This window comes from Hemitrygon akajei, unplaced genomic scaffold (genome assembly GCF_048418815.1).
Source record: "Hemitrygon akajei unplaced genomic scaffold, sHemAka1.3 Scf000048, whole genome shotgun sequence".
Classification (NCBI taxonomy): domain Eukaryota; kingdom Metazoa; phylum Chordata; class Chondrichthyes; order Myliobatiformes; family Dasyatidae; genus Hemitrygon; species Hemitrygon akajei.
In genome coordinates this window covers 562,079-579,080 of record NW_027331934.1, presented here as the reverse complement: position 1 = coordinate 579,080, position 17,002 = coordinate 562,079, and the positions used below count along the sequence as shown (strand labels likewise).

General features: G+C 46.6%; 1 protein-coding gene across 2 annotated transcripts in view; it reads left to right on the top strand.

The window, feature by feature from the left end:
* Positions 1-7,658: 7,658 nt before the first annotated feature.
* Positions 7,659-17,002, top strand: part of LOC140720961 (NACHT, LRR and PYD domains-containing protein 3-like) — a 36,325-nt gene continuing 26,981 nt past the window's right edge. The window contains exon 1 of one of the 2 annotated variants that reach the window (XM_073035830.1): positions 7,659-7,740. The gene's annotated coding sequence lies outside the window, so the exon portion shown is untranslated. Of the gene's footprint in view, positions 7,767-17,002 lie in introns of both variants that reach the window. The other variant, XM_073035831.1, reaches the window with a different exon arrangement.

The following is a 17,002-nucleotide window of genomic DNA, read 5'->3' as shown; positions in this document are numbered from 1 at the left end:
AGTTCATGTCACGGGGGCAGTATGATCAGTGATATTCTGGGTTTGGAGGTAGTGGTAGGAGACTGGTCATAGGAGCAGTATGATCAGTCATATTCTGGATTTGGAGATTGTGGTAGGAGACAGGTCATAGGAGCAGTGTGATCAGTGATATTCTGCGTTTGAAGATTGCGGTACGAGTCATGTCACAGGGGAAATCTGATCAGTGATATTCTGGGTTTGGATATTGTGGTACGAGAAATGTCACAGTCTTATCAGTGATATTCTGGGTTTGGAGAAAGCGGTACGAGGCAGGTCATAGGAGCAGTATGATCAGTGATATTCTGGGTTTGGAGGTTGTGGTAGGAGACAGGTCATAGGAGCAGTGTGATCAGTGATATTCTGGGTTTGGAGGTTGTGGTAGGAGACAGGTCACAGCGGCAGTATGATCAGTGATATTCTGGGTTTGGAGGTTGTGGTAGGAGACAGGTCACAGCGGCAGTATGATCAGTGATATTCTGCGTTTGGCGGTTGTGGTAGGAGACAGGTCACAGCGGCAGTATGATCAGTGATATTCTGCGTTTGGCGGTTGTGGTACGAGTCATGTCACAGGGGAAATCTGATCAGTGATATTCTGGGTTTGGATATTGTGGTACGAGAAATGTCACAGTCTTATCAGTGATATTCTGGGTTTGGAGAAAGCGGTACGAGGCAGGTCATAGGAGCAGTATGATCAGTGATATTCTGGGTTTGGAGGTTGTGGTAGGAGACAGGTCATAGGAGCAGTGTGATCAGTGATATTCTGGGTTTGGAGGTTGTGGTAGGAGACAGGTCACAGCGGCAGTATGATCAGTGATATTCTGGGTTTGGAGGTTGTGGTAGGAGACAGGTCACAGCGGCAGTATGATCAGTGATATTCTGCGTTTGGCGGTTGTGGTAGGAGACAGGTCACAGCGGCAGTATGATCAGTGATATTCTGCGTTTGGCGGTTGTGGTAGGAGACAGGTCACAGCGGCAGTATGATCAGTGATATTCTGCGTTTGGCGGTTGTGGTAGGAGACAGGTCACAGCGGCAGTATGATCAGTGATATTCTGGGTTTGGAGGTTGTGGAACTGGACATGTCACGGGGGCAGTATGATCAGTGATATTCTGGGTTTGGAGGTTGTGGTAGGAGACAGGTCACAGCGGCAGTATGATCAGTGATATTCTGCGTTTGGCGGTTGTGGTAGGAGACAGGTCACAGCGGCAGTATGATCAGTGATATTCTGCGTTTGGCGGTTGTGGTAGGAGACAGGTCACAGCGGCAGTATGATCAGTGATATTCTGCGTTTGGCGGTTGTGGTAGGAGACAGGTCACAGCGGCAGTATGATCAGTGATATTCTGCGTTTGGCGGTTGTGGTAGGAGACAGGTCACAGCGGCAGTATGATCAGTGATATTCTGGGTTTGGAGGTTGTGGTAGCAGACGGGTCACAGCGGCAGTATGATCAGTGATATTCTGGGTTTGGAGGTTGTGGAACTGGACATGTCACGGGGGCAGTATGATCAGTGATATTCTGGGTTTGGAGGTTGTGGTAGGAGACAGGTCACAGCGGCAGTATGATCAGTGATATTCTGGGTTTGGAGGTTGTGGAACTGGACATGTCACGGGGGCAGTATGATCAGTGATATTCTGCGTTTGGAGGTTGTGGAACTGGACATGTCACGGGGACAGTATGATCAGTGATATTCTGGGTTTGGAGGTTGTGGTAGGAGACAGGTCACAGCGGCAGTATGATCAGTGATATTCTGCGTTTGGCGGTTGTAGTAGGAGACAGGTCACAGCGGCAGTATGATCAGTGATATTCTGGGTTTGGAGGTTGTGGAACTGGACATGTCACGGTTGCAGTATGATCAGTGATATTCTGGGTTTGGAGGTTGTGGAACTGGACATGTCACGGGGACAGTATGATCAGTGATATTCTGGGTTTGGAGGTTGTGGTGGGAGACAGGTCACAGCGGCAGTATGATCAGTGATATTCTGCGTTTGGCGGTTGTAGTAGGAGACAGGTCACAGCGGCAGTATGATCAGTGATATTCTGGGTTTGGAGGTTGTGGAACTGGACATGTCACGGTTGCAGTATGATCAGTGATATTCTGGGTTTGGAGGTTGTGGTGGGAGACAGGTCACAGCGGCAGTATGATCAGTGATATTCTGCGTTTGGAGGTTGTGGAACTGGACATGTCACGGGGGCAGTATGATCAGTGATATTCTGGGTTTGGAGGTTGTGGAACTGGACATGTCACGGGGGCAGTATGATCAGTGATATTCTGCGTTTGGCGGTTGTGGTAGGAGACAGGTCACAGCGGCAGTATGATCAGTGATATTCTGCGTTTGGCGGTTGTGGTAGGAGACAGGTCACAGCGGCAGTATGATCAGTGATATTCTGGGTTTGGCGGTTGTGGTAGGAGACAGGTCACAGGGGCAGTCTGATCTGTGATAATCTGGGTTTGGAGATTGCGGTACGAGGCAGGTCATAGGAGCAGTATGATCACTGATATTCTGGGTTTGGAGATTGCGGTAGGAGACAGGTCATAGGAGCAGTGTGATCAGTGTTATTCTGGGTTTGGAGGTTGTGGTTGGAGATAGGTCATAGGAGCAGTATGATCAGTGATATTCTGGGTTTGGAGGCTGAGGTAGGAGACAGGTCACAGGGGCAGTCTGATCAGTGATATTCTGGGTTTGGAGGCTGAGGTAGGAGACAGGTATTAGGAGCAGTAGGATCAGCGATATTCTGGGTTTGGAGGTAGTGGTAGGAGACTGGTCATAGGAGCAGTATGGTCAGTCATATTCTGGATTTGGAGATTGTGGTAGGAGACAGGTCATAGGAGCAGTGTGATCAGTGATATTCTGCGTTTGAAGATTGCGGTACGAGTCATGTCACAGGGGAAATCTGATCAGTGATATTCTGGGTTTGGAGATTGTGGTACGAGAAATGTCACAGTCTTATCAGTGATAATCTGGGTTTGGAGAAAGCGGTACGAGGCAGGTCATAGGAGCAGTATGATCAGTGATATTCTGGGTTTGGAGGTTGTGGTAGGAGACAGGTCATAGCAGCAGTGTGATCAGTGATATTCTGGGTTTGGAGGTTGTGGTAGGAGACAGGTCACGGTGCAGTATGATCAGTGATATTCTGGGTTTGGAGGTTGCGGTACCAGACAGGTCATAGGGACAATCTCATCAGTGATATTCTGGGTTTGGAGATTGTGGTACAAGACATGTCACAGTTTCATCAGTGATATTCTGGGTTTGGATGTTGTGGTATAAGTCATGTATTAATGTTTTCTTTTTTTTTAAAGCTAACTTGCTGACAATTATCATTCTTTTCCGGGGAAATTGCGGACTTTCCGATTGTATCTGCGCTTACATGACGATCATGGCAATGTCAGATTTATCCGTCATCGTCATCCATGTTGTCGTTCATGAAGTTTTAATTCCACGTCTGCCACACACCTTTCTGCATTACACGAGTTTCCGTGTCGCCATGGCCTATCTGATGGTGGTCAGCCTGGATCTGTCAAAGTGGTACACGGTCGCCTTCACCTTTGACCGATATGTTGCCATGTGTTGTCAGACGTTCAAAACAAAGTACTGCAAAGTGAAAACTGTGCGAATCCTTGCAGCTGCAATTCTGATCCTGATTTCCTTAGAAAACATCCCCTATCTGTTTGTATTCCAGCCACTACGAATCGTTGGGAATATCTCATGGGGTATTGAATTTAATCTGCATATTATTAGCTCGCCAGCATTTGTCGCGTTTACTCGATTCAAAGTTATCCTTGGTACGCTGGGTGCCTTTGGTTTAATGTTTCTATTTAATGGGTTGACAGTCAGAAATATCCTGGTGGCCAGCACATCCCGGAAGAATTTCCAGCGTCACAAAGGTGAGAATTATCGTGACAGAGAAATAGAAAGCAGAAGAAAATCGATAATTCTGCTCTTCAGCGTATCGGGCACTTTCATGTTACTGAGTTTAACAACGTCTGTAAATAATTTTATCCACGCTTTCAGCCTGCATTCTGGTCGGGACGATTATTCTCCTGCGTTTACCCTCGCTCACACCGGATATCTGCTCACGCGCCTCAGTTCCTGTACAGACACCTGCATCTATGCAGTGACCCAAACTAAGTTCAGAGAGGAGCTGAAGAGTTTGATACTGTCCCCTTGTAGGATTATTCTGGCATTGTCCAAGAAGCTGTAAGTCACACCAAGTCCTACTGTCCTCTGTCGTACTTGTTTTCATTCCATAGTCGCTGTTTCTTTGTGGCATGCACTTTGTTATCGTCAAAAAAGAGAGATCGAATTAATGGGTTTACTGTCGTGTGGAGCGTTAATTGACATGTTTTGCATCATCATGATAATAATTTATTTTAAAAATCAAATGGCTGAATGTGCAGAATCGCATGGCTTTGGACTCTAGACCTGAAGTTCCATGAGACAACAGACTGAAATTGAGATGAGGTGTTACTGAGCTGGGAAGACCTGTGTGCATCAGGCAGTAACAATCTATATGCCACAGATATACATATCTGCACTGTTTCTTAGTGGACACGGAAAGACCGAGGAATCGGGACCATTTTCTCCGAAGTCCTGGTCAGTTTCATGGCCTCTTTGTGGCTATGCTATTACCTGAACCGTGTGTAATTGGGGCTGCTGTTTTTGCTGAGAATAATGGTGAGAGCGGGAGGGGCTAGATAATGCTCTGCTGCCGCTTGCGTGTGGGAGGGGTATGGGGCATCGGATTTGTAACGCTTCTCTGTCAATCCTTCTTTCGTACATTTCTGTTTCGTGGCTGGCTGCAAAAAAATATGAATTTCAGGCTGTATACTGTATACATTCTCTGCTACTAACAGGAAAAATTGGACCATTGAACTATTGCATCATTATATCGTGAGGAAGAACAGCCTTTCGGCAACTCCAGCAGAAATGGACGATTACGGCATTAATAGAACTATTTTTTCTGGACGATATTAAGGAATAAATTTATGTGAGCACTGTACATATCTCGTTGTACGTTAACATCGATTGAGCACTTGAATCTGACATGCAACCATCTGGTAGGAAGTCCTGTGTCGGACGGACACGAGTTTTCCAGGGCGCAGTTCCAAGGATGAATAATTTTGGTCCTCATAAGAGCAGAAGCAAATGGCAGCAGGTGACGGCTTTCTTCCCACCCAGAATCTTCCATAATTCAGTAAGGTCACAACCACATCTTTGCATTGACTGTGGCTTCCTTCTGATTTTCTGACGCTCCACACTTCGTCCCTAGTCCAAAGTTCTACCCAAGTTATTCTTCAATATACACAATTACTGAGTTTACACAGCCCGCTAAACTAACTGACCAAGGACCTGATCTTGCGCTTGAAACCGGATGCTCCAGACATGCTCTCGTTCAATCCTCACACAGGTGTCCTAACAGGTTCTTACCTGCGTTTAATCCACCGCCTTGTAATAGAAGCCGCTCTTCCATGGGCTCTTCTGGCTGGATTCTCTGAAGTACACCCAGACATGGTCTCGTTCAATCCTCACACAGGTGTCGTAATAGGTTCTTACCGCCGTTTAATCCACCGCCTTGTCATAGAAGCCACACTTCCATGGGCTCTTCTGTCTGGACCCGAGCGATAAGCACATAATTCGCAGAAATTCGCTTTTCCAGAAGTCACTAAACCTTATCCTAAAAAAAAGAAAAAAACACCTATTGATATATATTATACGTTACAACTTTGAACATCCTGTACAACCAGAAAATCTCCAAATGAGTGGGGTGGGGAGCGGGAGGTTAATGCTTTGCTGTTGCCTGTGTGGGTGTGGAGGAGGTGAGGGTTTAGGGGCTCTAACGCTTTTCTGCCGTTCATGACTTTGAGGTTCTCTGCTGTTTCGTGCAGGTGTGCGAAGAGTAAAAAGGTCAGGTTGTATGCTCTTGACATTCTCTGATACCTTTGGAGCCTCATCGTACTCCGGACGGCAGGATCGTCTGCCACACGCGTTCTGTCATATTAATTCACAAAAACGCACTGAGATAAGAACTCAGCTACAGTATCTAACGATTACTGAGAAAACAATCTCGTATTCCTTTTCTGCGTGTTCCAATATCCACTGCAATTGTATTCTGTACATGAGATTTGCAGAACTGTCTGCTTGATTTAACCCCCCGTTTGTGGAGACAGATAATTATGATGCATTACAGCACGAAAAGAGACACGCCGTACAAATTGTCCTTGTCCAACAAGGGTTTTCTTGTCTGAGTTTTGTATAGTTAAATTTCGCCCAAATATTATCCAGCCTTTCCTGTACATGTTAATGGGCTGAAGTCCTTAAATTCCACCAGTTTTCCTTTCCGGTGAGCCATTCCATGCAATCACGATGGTCGCTGTGGAAACAAACAAAAAATGATCTTACTCCTCAGTTTCCTTTTAATACCTGACATTCTTAACTCAAAAGTCTAGAGCATGAACTTGACATCCATTCTACCCTGTCTACATCTCTGGAGATGGACACTTTCCCCACGTAAAGTAAATGTGTTAGGCAGGACAGCACAGAAACCTTGCAAGGAGATCCATGTCCTACGCTATTGAGCACTGACCCTAAGCACCCGCTCTACCCCGCTCTTGTTGTCCCCCAAGAAATAGGAAAACAAATATATCTGACTGTCCTCCCCGCTTTCAGGAGCAAGGATGAACTTTATGCGCCATTAACAATTAAGAAATTAACGTGAACAATGCTACAGATATAAAGTAAGGAAATTAGACATCTCAAACAAGAGAAGTCTGTAGATGCTGGAAATCAAATCATCACACACGAAATGCTGGAAGATTTCATCACGCTAGGCGACATCTATGAAAAAGGTTGAGCTGTGGTTTCAGGCGAATACACTCCATCAGGACTGGAAAAATGGATGAAAATGGGAGGGGAGGAAGTACACTGCGGCAGGTGTTAGAACAAAGCAGAGAGGAGAAGGCGTAAAGTAAAGAGCTGGGAGGTTGACTGGTGAAAGATTCGGTGAAGGGGAATCTGGTAGTAGAAGAGCATTGAAGAAAGGGAAGGGGGGGCGAGCATCATAGGGTGATGCTGGGCAGGTAAGGAGGTAACGTCAGGGAGGGAAACATGACGAAGTAGAGGCGGTGGGTAATTACAGGAAGTTCGAGAAATCGATATTACATGCCATTAGATTGGAGACTACCCAGACCGACTTTAAGGTGTTTCTCCTCCAACCCGACTGTGGCCGCATTGAGGCAGTAGAGGAGGCCATGGACTGACATGTCGGGATGGGAATGGGAAGTCGAATCGAAATGGGTGACGGCCGGTGCTTAGGTGGTCGTGGAGGCGGTATGCCAATCTACGGCGGGTCTCACCAATGTGCAGGATATCGTACAAAACAGCAGTGGAGACAGCAGATGACCACGAAAGACTGACAGCGAAAGTGTTGTCTCACCGAGCAGGACTGTTTGGGTCTTGAATGTTAGTCAGGGAGGAGGTGCAGTGGCCTGGTGAGTCATTCCGCATAATCACCCCTCCGTCACATGGGCCCGTTTACCGCAGAGTTGCAGCTTCGGGGAGTTTGCTTCCGAGGCCCCGCCCCAGCTTTAACGATTCTGTAATTACACTGCGCATGCTCGCTCCCGGGTGTGGCGGTTTTCTTTCCGTTGTGCTTTGAAGCCGATCGTCGGCGGGGAGCCGGGAAGACGGATCGCTGACTGCGGGGCAAAAGCATCAAGTTCACATCGGTCAGTATTAGGTCGGCTACTAGCAGGTTGGTCTGATCCCGTTAATTTCCCCGGACAGGCGCTCACGCCCACTTTCGGGGCATAACCTGCGCAGTTCGAGCCCCCTGAGATGAACCGCCACTCAATCTTTGGTCCTAGAAGTGGTTGAGGTGATGATACCCGGACAGCACTCACCGTTCAGTAATACCTGGGGATCTTTACCTCAACCCCCAGACCGGTAGCCGATGCAATTGTTTCCTACAAAAAAGTTTAATCGCACCTTCGGAATACGTTTCCATGTCTATGTGTAGTTTCATTTTACACCCGTTCAGACAAGGCAGTGAGATCCAGATCTGTCATTGGTTTCATTGTGGTTGGGCAATATTTTTTGTCTAAACTCAATTTCAGTGCTGCGACCTACCGAAGTGCAGTCAATCTGTCAGGGTATGTGACCCTACTTATGCGAGAACTCAGCCTTCTCCATTTTTCCGAGTTCCTCAAAATAATGTTCACTTCACTTAAGTTTCCCTCCAGGAATTCTAAAGCGGAAGCCGAGACTATAAAATTTCTCCATATAATTAAAATGTGAAGTCTGTGTATTTTTCTCATGCAGCGAGGTCTGGTGAAAATCCTGACGTGCATACCATCGACACAGATCAATAGAGGACAACGGTACATTGAGGAGGTGTAAGCAAGAACAATAACATAACAGAATATAACAAAGCATTATGGTTGCAGTGAAATGCAGTGCAGGGTCATGTCGATAAGGCAGTGAGAGGCAGCTAGGTGACTTTGTCTCGTTGTTGGAGGCCAACTTATTTTTTCGTGAATCAATTGAACTGAAGCGACTTGCCATACCAAGGCGCGAACTATCCGGATAGGATACTTTCTATGGTGCTTTATGAAATTTGATGACGATCAAAGTGCATGTGCCAAAGTTCCTATGGTTTTGTTCCAGCTTTTTTTTATTTCCCAGCTTGTATATCGTTGTATGCGCTATTAATTCAGTATCTGTGTATTACTGGAGCACCATAAGCGATCTTACTTGATCCCTTCGCTAGCATGTTCTATCTGCTCGCTCCCTGCCTATCTGGGTCAACCACTGCCCAGCCTCTATTCCAGCACCTCAATGATTATATCACATATCTTTCCTCTTCTCTTGTGAAGTGTTTTGCCAAAAACCCAGTTATGTTCGAAATAGATTTTTTTTGTTCGCTAGAATTACCAGAGGATTTATCGCGTACTGCACGAGGCAGCGTAAATATAATCATTATAATTTTAATTTCAACGTTACTTAATAACTGCAGCGTTAACCTATGCCGCGAGAAAGGTCACAGTACTTAAAGTTGAGAGTGTTATTTACTTTTTCGGTTTCTTTTGGGCGCGCACGTCCCACCGTTGATATGGTAACAAATTGCTGAGGCAGCAGGGAGTGCTGCACATTTTTATCGCTTTCTGGTTACTGCCGCTGAAGTTAGCGGCCTTGGGAGCAGATGTCACAGACTGATAGTGGGGTGGGGAGGATGTTGTGAACATTGACTGTGTCGACTGTATTAACCCTGTATTGGAATGAAGAGAAATCTAATGAATGTGGGCATTACATTTGTGCAACTCTGTTCAGGCCGTCACAAAGATCTTGTCAATAGTTGTGCATCATTTGAAGCAAAAGGAGAAAATGCTGGAAACGTTCAGCTGATCGGGCAGCATCCTGGACAGTCCCAGTTCTGACACTGGGTCTTCCGCAGTTTCTCTTACCAAAAATCTAATCTGACGTACTGAGTTTCCAGCACTTTATTTTCAATTGTATATATTAAAAATAATTTTATGCCTGATCCCTTACAGAAAATGTGATGGCCAATGGCACTGGGCAAGATCTCACTTAACAATAAGATAACAATAAAATGTGTTCAGTTTAGCTACTGGAATCAACGTGAAACGTATCGCCAGTGAAACGTATGTATGTTTAGGAACGTTAGAAAAATGGAAGGATGTTGATACTTTGTATGAAAAAATAATTAGTTTAGTTGGCCATTTGATTGCCAATATAATAAGTTGAGCACAGCATTGTGCTCCGAGGGATTTGTTCCTGTGTTATACTGTTCTGTGTTCTTTGTCAATTGTCAAGAGCTTTCCGGGTAACAGAGGCGAGACGAGTGAGTGGGAACAGCAGAGCTGTAGGCCACTGTAGGTAATGAGAGATCACCCACTTCTGTCGGAGTAACAGAAACGCTGAGTGTGTTTAGATAGATAGATAGATAGATAGATAGATAGATAGATAGATAGATAGATAGATAGATAGATAGATAGATAGATAGATAGATAGATAGATAGATAGATACTTTATTCATCCCCATGGGGAAATTCAACCTTTTTTCCAATGTCCCATACACTTGTTGTAGCAAAAACTAATTACATACAATACTTAACTCAGTAAGAACTAACTCAAAAAGCATTAATAATAGCTTAAAAAGTTCTTAAATCCTGGCAGTTGAATTGTAAAGCCTAATGGCATTGGGGAGTATTGACCTCTTCATCCTGTCTGAGGAGCATTGCATCGATAGTAACCTGTTGCTGAAACTGCTTCTCTGTCTCTGGATGGTGCTATGTAGAGGATGTTCAGGGTTTTCCATAATTGACCGTAGCCTACTCAGCGCCCTTCGCTCAGCCACCGATGTTAAACTCTCCAGTACTTTGCCCACGACAGAGCCCGCCTTCCTTACCAGCTTATTAAGACGTGAGGCATCCCTCTTCTTAATGCTTCCTCCCCAACACGCCAGGACAAAGAAGAGGGCGCTCTCCACAACTGACCTATAGAACATCTTCAGCATCTCACTGCAGACATTGAATGACGCCAACCTTCTAAGGAAGTACAGTCGACTCTGTGCCTTCCTGCACAAGGCATCTGTGCTGGCAGTCCAGTCTAGCTTCTCGTCTAACTGTACTCCCAGATACTTGTAGGTCTTAACCTGCTCCACACATTCTCCATTAATGATCACTGGCTCCATATGAGGCCTAGATCTCCTAAAGTCCACCACCATCTCCTTGGTCTTGGTGATATTGAGACGCAGGTAGTTTGAGTTGCACCATATCACAAAGTCCTGTATCAGTTTCCTATACTCCTCCTCCTGTCCATTCCTTACACACCCCACTATGGCCGTGTCATCAGCGAACTTCTGCACATGGCAGGACTCCGAGTTATATTGGAAGTCTGATGTGTACAGGGTGAACAGGACCGGAGAGAGTACGGTTCCCTGCGGCGCTCCTGTGCTGCTAACCACCGTGTCAGATCTACAGTCTCCCAACCGCACATACTGAGGTCTATCTGTCAAGTAGTCCACTATCCAATCCACCATGTGAGAGTCTACTCCCATCTCCGTTAGTTTGTACCTTAAGATCTTGGGCTGGATGGTGTTAAAGGCACTAGAGAAGTCAAGGAATGTGATCCTCACAGCACAACTGACCCCATCTAGGTGAGAGAGTGATTTGTGCAGCAAATACGTGATAGCATCCTCCACTCCCACCTTCTCCTTATACCCAAACTGAAGCGGATCCCGGGTGTGCCTGGTTTGTGGCCTCAGATACTGAATTATCAGCCGCTCCATGGTCTTCATCACGTGCGACGTCAAGGCAACAGGTCTGAAGTCATTCAACTCCTTTGGTTGTGGTTTCTTCGGTACCGGGACAATACAGGATGTTTTCCACTGTCTGGGTACTCTTCTCTGATCTAGGCTCATGTTGAAGATGCGCTGTAGTGGTTCTCCCAGCTCAGTCGCACAGGCCCTCAGTAATCGTGGGGAAACTTGCCCAGCCGCCTTGCTGGTACAGATCTTCCTCAGTTGACCTTCCACCTGTTCAGCCGTGATCCGTGGCGTGGGCAAGGTCTCCTGTGAGTGGCTATTTTCCTGTGAGGGAAGTAAGCCTGGTGTGGAGTTCTGCGGTGAGGATGAGATTGTGCTGTCGAACCTATTGAAGAAGTTGTTCAGCTGGTTCGCTTTCTCCACATCTCCACTTACGTTTGCCCCCCGCTTTGCACCGCATCCGGTGATGAACTTCATCCCATCCCACACCTCCTTCATGCTTTTTTTCTGCAGCTTTTGTTCTAGCTTCCTCCTATACTGCTCCTTTGCCCCCCTTATCTGTACTCGGTGTTCCTTCTGAACTCTTTTAAGCTCCAACCGATCACCATCTTTAAAGGCCCTCTTCTTCTGGTTTAGGAGGCCTTTGATGTGACTAGTGATCCAGGGCTTATTATTGGGATAGCAGCGAACAGTTCTAACAGGACCAACGGCATCCACACAAAAATTAATATAGTCCGTTGTGCATTCAGTGACCTCCTCAACGCCCCCACAGAGCCCCCCTTGCAGTACATCCCAGTTAGTAGTACCGAAGCAGTCTCTCAAGGCCTGTTCAGCTTCAGTAGTCCACTTCCTAAAAGAGCGTGTGGTAGTGGGATGCCTCATCACAATTGATTTATATCTGGGCTGTAACAAAACCAGGTTGTGATCAGCTTTCCCCAGTGCAGGCAGCGGGGATGCACTATATGCATCCTGTACGTTTGCATACAGTAGGTCAATAGTCCTATTACCCCTGGTGTAACAATCCACGTACTGGGAGAAAGCAGGTAGTGTCTTGTCCAAAGTCACATGGTTGAAGTCTCCTGTAATTAACACCAGTGCCTCAGGGTGTTGTGTCTGAATCCTAGCAACAGCCGAGCTGATGCCATAACACGCTACCGTTGCGTCGGCACGCGGCGGGACATACACATTCACCGCAATGACGCTTGCGAATTCTCGAGGCAGGTAATATGGCCTCATACTCACGGCGATCAGCTCAATATCTCTTTCACAAACGGAGATCTTTATACTCACATGCCCGGGGTTACACCATCTTACGTTAATGTACGTTTAATGAGGGACTGAGGTGCAGTGGGTAGTGAGGGAGGTCAAAGGTACATTACAGTGATTGCAAGAATTATTGTTTATCCATTGGTCCATCTCTTATACATCCCTCCACTTTCTTTGTATTTCTGTCTTCATCTCTGGAGATAAATGTCAGACTACATATTTCATAAACCTTCCGATTCCCATGGTTATCTCGACAGTACTCTTCCCAGCCTGTCTCCTGTTAAAAAATAATATTGCATTTTCTCAGTTTCTTTACCGACACCGCATCTCTTCCCAGAGAGCGGGTTTCCACTCCAGACATTCAAAAATGTCCTCCTTCTTGAAGGAGCTAGTTTCCATCTGTTATTGACGCTGCCCTCATCAGCATCTTGTATTTCACGTACCTCTGCGCTCGCACAATTTTCCCGCCGTCAGATAGAGTCCCCTGTCCCTACCTACTACCCCATCAGCCTCCGCAGCCAACGCACAGTCCTCCGCAAATTCCGCCATCTCCAAACGGACCATACCACTAAACCTATTTTACTTCCCACCCTCCTCCGCTTTGTACAAGATCGCTCCCTCCACTACCCCTCTGTCCATTCTTTCCTTCGTGCAAATCTCCATCCAGCCACATCCTTGTTAGCGGCCTAAGTGCTCCCCGTGCCCTTGTACACTCTCCTTCAACTCCATTCATTGCCACAAACAGTACTTCCTGGCGAGGAAACATGTCTCCTGCCAAAATGTGGAGATCGTCTATTGTGCCTGGTGCTCCTGATAGGCCTCCTCTACTTCGGTGAGACCTGTTGTAAATTGGCAGACCGCTTTGTCAAGCACCTCTGCACCATCGGCCACAAGCGGAAATTCCTAATGGCCAAAGAATTTAACTCCGTTAACCATTCCCGGTCCGATGACTCGATCTATGGACTATTCGTGTGCTACCCCCGACACCTATCTTGGTATCGTCTGCAAACTTCGCCACAAAGTCATTACTAGTCATCGGCAGCAAACTAGAAAAGTCTCCCACTCTTTACTTCCTGTTGATCAATCAATGTTCTATCCATGCTGGTGTCTTTCCTCTATTGTCATGGGCCCTTTATTTGTAAAGCAGCCTAATCTATGGCACCTTGTCAAAGGCCTTGGCCAAATCCAAGTCGACAACATGTGAACGTATGAATGAAACTTGTAAATTTCCAGTTTGGGTGGGAATTGTATGTCAGATCGGACAGGAATCGAACCCATGACTCTGAAGGAGGGAAACAGGGAGCATACGGTGGGAAATGAGGACGCTGTAAAGATTAAATAATGAGAGTAATGCTCCAGGTGAGTTGTACAGCGTGTGAGGGGCGAGGAGAAGAGTGGCAGGTTCATGTGGGAGACCCTCCAGCGGTCATTTTATCCTGTTTTCCTGCCCCAGTTTACCGCAGATCTGCAGCATCTGTGGGATTGTAACCGAGGCCTTCCAGCAGCCCCCACCTCTCCCCGCCCCCCCCCCCCCCCCCGCCCTCCAACCCCGCCGCATTGATTACGCGAGATCACATTGCGCTATCCACTGTCCCGGGCTGCGCGATGATTTAATGCCCATTATCTGTTAGTGCGGCGGACCGTCCGCGTGGTCAGGATTGGGAAAAGGCCCTCGCCCCCTGAGTGTGAGCCGGTGAAGATATTAAGTTTTCATCGGTGAGTAATGAGCACGGTCCCAACTGGAGAGGTCTGATATTGGTCGTTGATTTCCGTTAACTTCCTCGGTCAGGCGGCCTCTTCCGCCTCCTGGACAGTGTCTGCCAGGGGTCGGTCCGGATTGCGGACCTTCACACCGAATCGGCAGACATGAGCTGCCGCTCAGCCCCTGGTGCTCTGTTAGGATCAGGATGAAGTGGTTTTGCGGGACTACACCGTTCACTTGAGTTGCAACGGGGGAGCTTTAACTCCATCACCCAGTCCGGTATCGGATCCAGACTTCAACTAGATCGATGCCTGTTAATTGTTTTATATAATTCCAGGACACGGGAAGCGGCCATTCGGCCTGTTGTGCTCCTGCAGATAGAGAGGATTAAACAGAGTAATCGCACCCTCGGAACAGCGCTCCACGTGTATATATAATTTCATTTTTTGCCCGTTCAGCCAAGGCACGGAGATCCAGATCTTTCAGGTCCTCTCGTTGAGTGTGGGCATTTTTTCCTGATTCCATTCCACTGCTACAACCCACCGAAGTTCAGCTGATGTGTCCCGCTGCATGACGGCATTTATGTGAGAAATAAGCCATTTATCTGAGCTTCTCAAAACTCTGTACACTTCAGTTATGCACGACCCACTTCCCCAGAAATTCCAAAGCATCAACGCAGACTGCCTGACAATAAAAACAGATAATGAATTATCATTGGCGTCTACCGAGATACAGTGACAACCTTGTCTTCCTTACCATCCATACAGAACAATACCCCCGCTTGTGGTATAGGATAAAGCAATAATAGAGTGTAACAAAGCATTATGGTTACAGGGCAAACACGAGGAAATCTGCAGATGCTGGAAATTCAAACAACACACACAAAATGCTGGTGGAACACAGCAGGCCAGGCAGCATCTATAGGGAGAAGCGCTGTCCACGTTTCGGTCCGAGACCCTTCGTCAGGACATACAAAAAGGAAAGATAGTAAAAGATTTGAAAGTGGTGGGGGGAGGGGAAATGCGAAATGATAGGAGACGACCGGAGGGGGTGGTATGAAGCTAAAAGCTGGAAAGGTGATTGGCGAAAGTGATACAGAGCTGGAGAAGGGAAAGGATCATTGGACAGGAGGCCTCTGGAGAAAGAAAGGTGGTGGGGGGGAAGCACCAGAGGGAGATGGAGAACAGGCAAACAACTAAATATGTCAGGGATGGGGTAAGAAGGGGAGGAGGGGCATTAACGGAAGTTAGAGAAGTCAATGTTCATGCCATCAGGTTGGAGGCTACCCAGCCGGTATATAAGGTGTTGTTACTCCAACCTGAGTGTGGCTTCATTTTGACAGTAGAAACAGTAGACAAAGTTTTAATCAGGTTACTGTCAAGAGTGGCGGATTTGAGGGGCCGAGTGGCCGACGGGCCACAATTGAATTTGACAGTTGAATTAAAGTAAACCAATCCGATGACTGCGCGCGAAGTCACGTGGCTTTTTTTCCCTCGATTGATCCTAAAATTAATATTGATCTAATTAAGCTTGTTATATCCGAGGTGGTAACGGATCAGCATATGGGAAGGAGATTGACAATCTGACGGAGTGGTGCCACTCACTCAGAGTCAGCAAGACCAAGGAGATCATCATTGAGGCGGAACGCAGAGATCCATGAACCAGTCCTCCTCGGTGGATCAGAGATGGAGAGGGTCGGCGACATTAATTTCCTCGGTGTTATTATTTGGAAGATCTGTCCTGGGCCCAGGATGTAAATGCAGTTTCCTAGGAAGCATGCCAAAGCCTCTATTTTCCTAGGCGTTTGCGAAGATTTGGCATGACATCTAAAACTTTTATAGATGTGTAGTGGAGATCAATTGGCTGGCTACACCACAACCTGGCATGGAAACTCCATTGCCGTTGAACGGAATATCACATAAAAAATTAGTGGATACGGCCCCAGCATTTTGTGTGTGTTGATGGTTACAGGGGAAGTGCATGCCGGTAGAAATATGGTGCAAGGTCACATTGAGATAGATTGTGATTTCGAGTCCAATTTATTATACTGGAGACCATTCAGTTGGCTTATGACAGCAGAATAGCAATCGTCCTCGAGCCTGCTGGTACGCGCTTTAAGTCTTTTGTATCTTCTCACCAGTGGGGGTGTCGGTAAGAAGCGAGAATCTCATATGTTGTGGTGACCGTTGAGTATACAGCCTGCTTTACCGAGGCAGTGGGAAGTATAGATGCAGTCAATGGAAGTGAGGCTTGTTTCTATGATGTTCTCAGCTCTGTCCACATTTCTCTGCAGTTCCTTGCAGTCGTGGACAGAGCAGTAGCCATAGGAAGGTGTGAAGTATCTGGATGTGATACTTTCTATGGTGCGTTAATTAAATTTGCTGAAGGCCATAGGGCAATCGTTTGTTCTAGCTGTGTATTTCGGATCTTTTATTGCGTAATGTTGGAGGACCATTGGTGATTGTCCTTGATCCCTTCTTCCACTTGCTTCCATTTGCTCAGACCCTGCTTAACTTGATCAATCTCTGTCCAGCCTGAAGACCATGATCTCAGTGATTATATATTGACTATCTTTCGTCTGAATTTAGTCTTCACTGTGAAGATTTTTTTACCGATTTATTTTCGGAATAAGAATTTTGTTAGCCAGAAAGACGGAAGATTGAATGAAGGGTAAAAGCAGGCTGTACATTTTCAATTTCGGACGGATGCAGTGTTACGTGGAATTTCGCAGCATTTA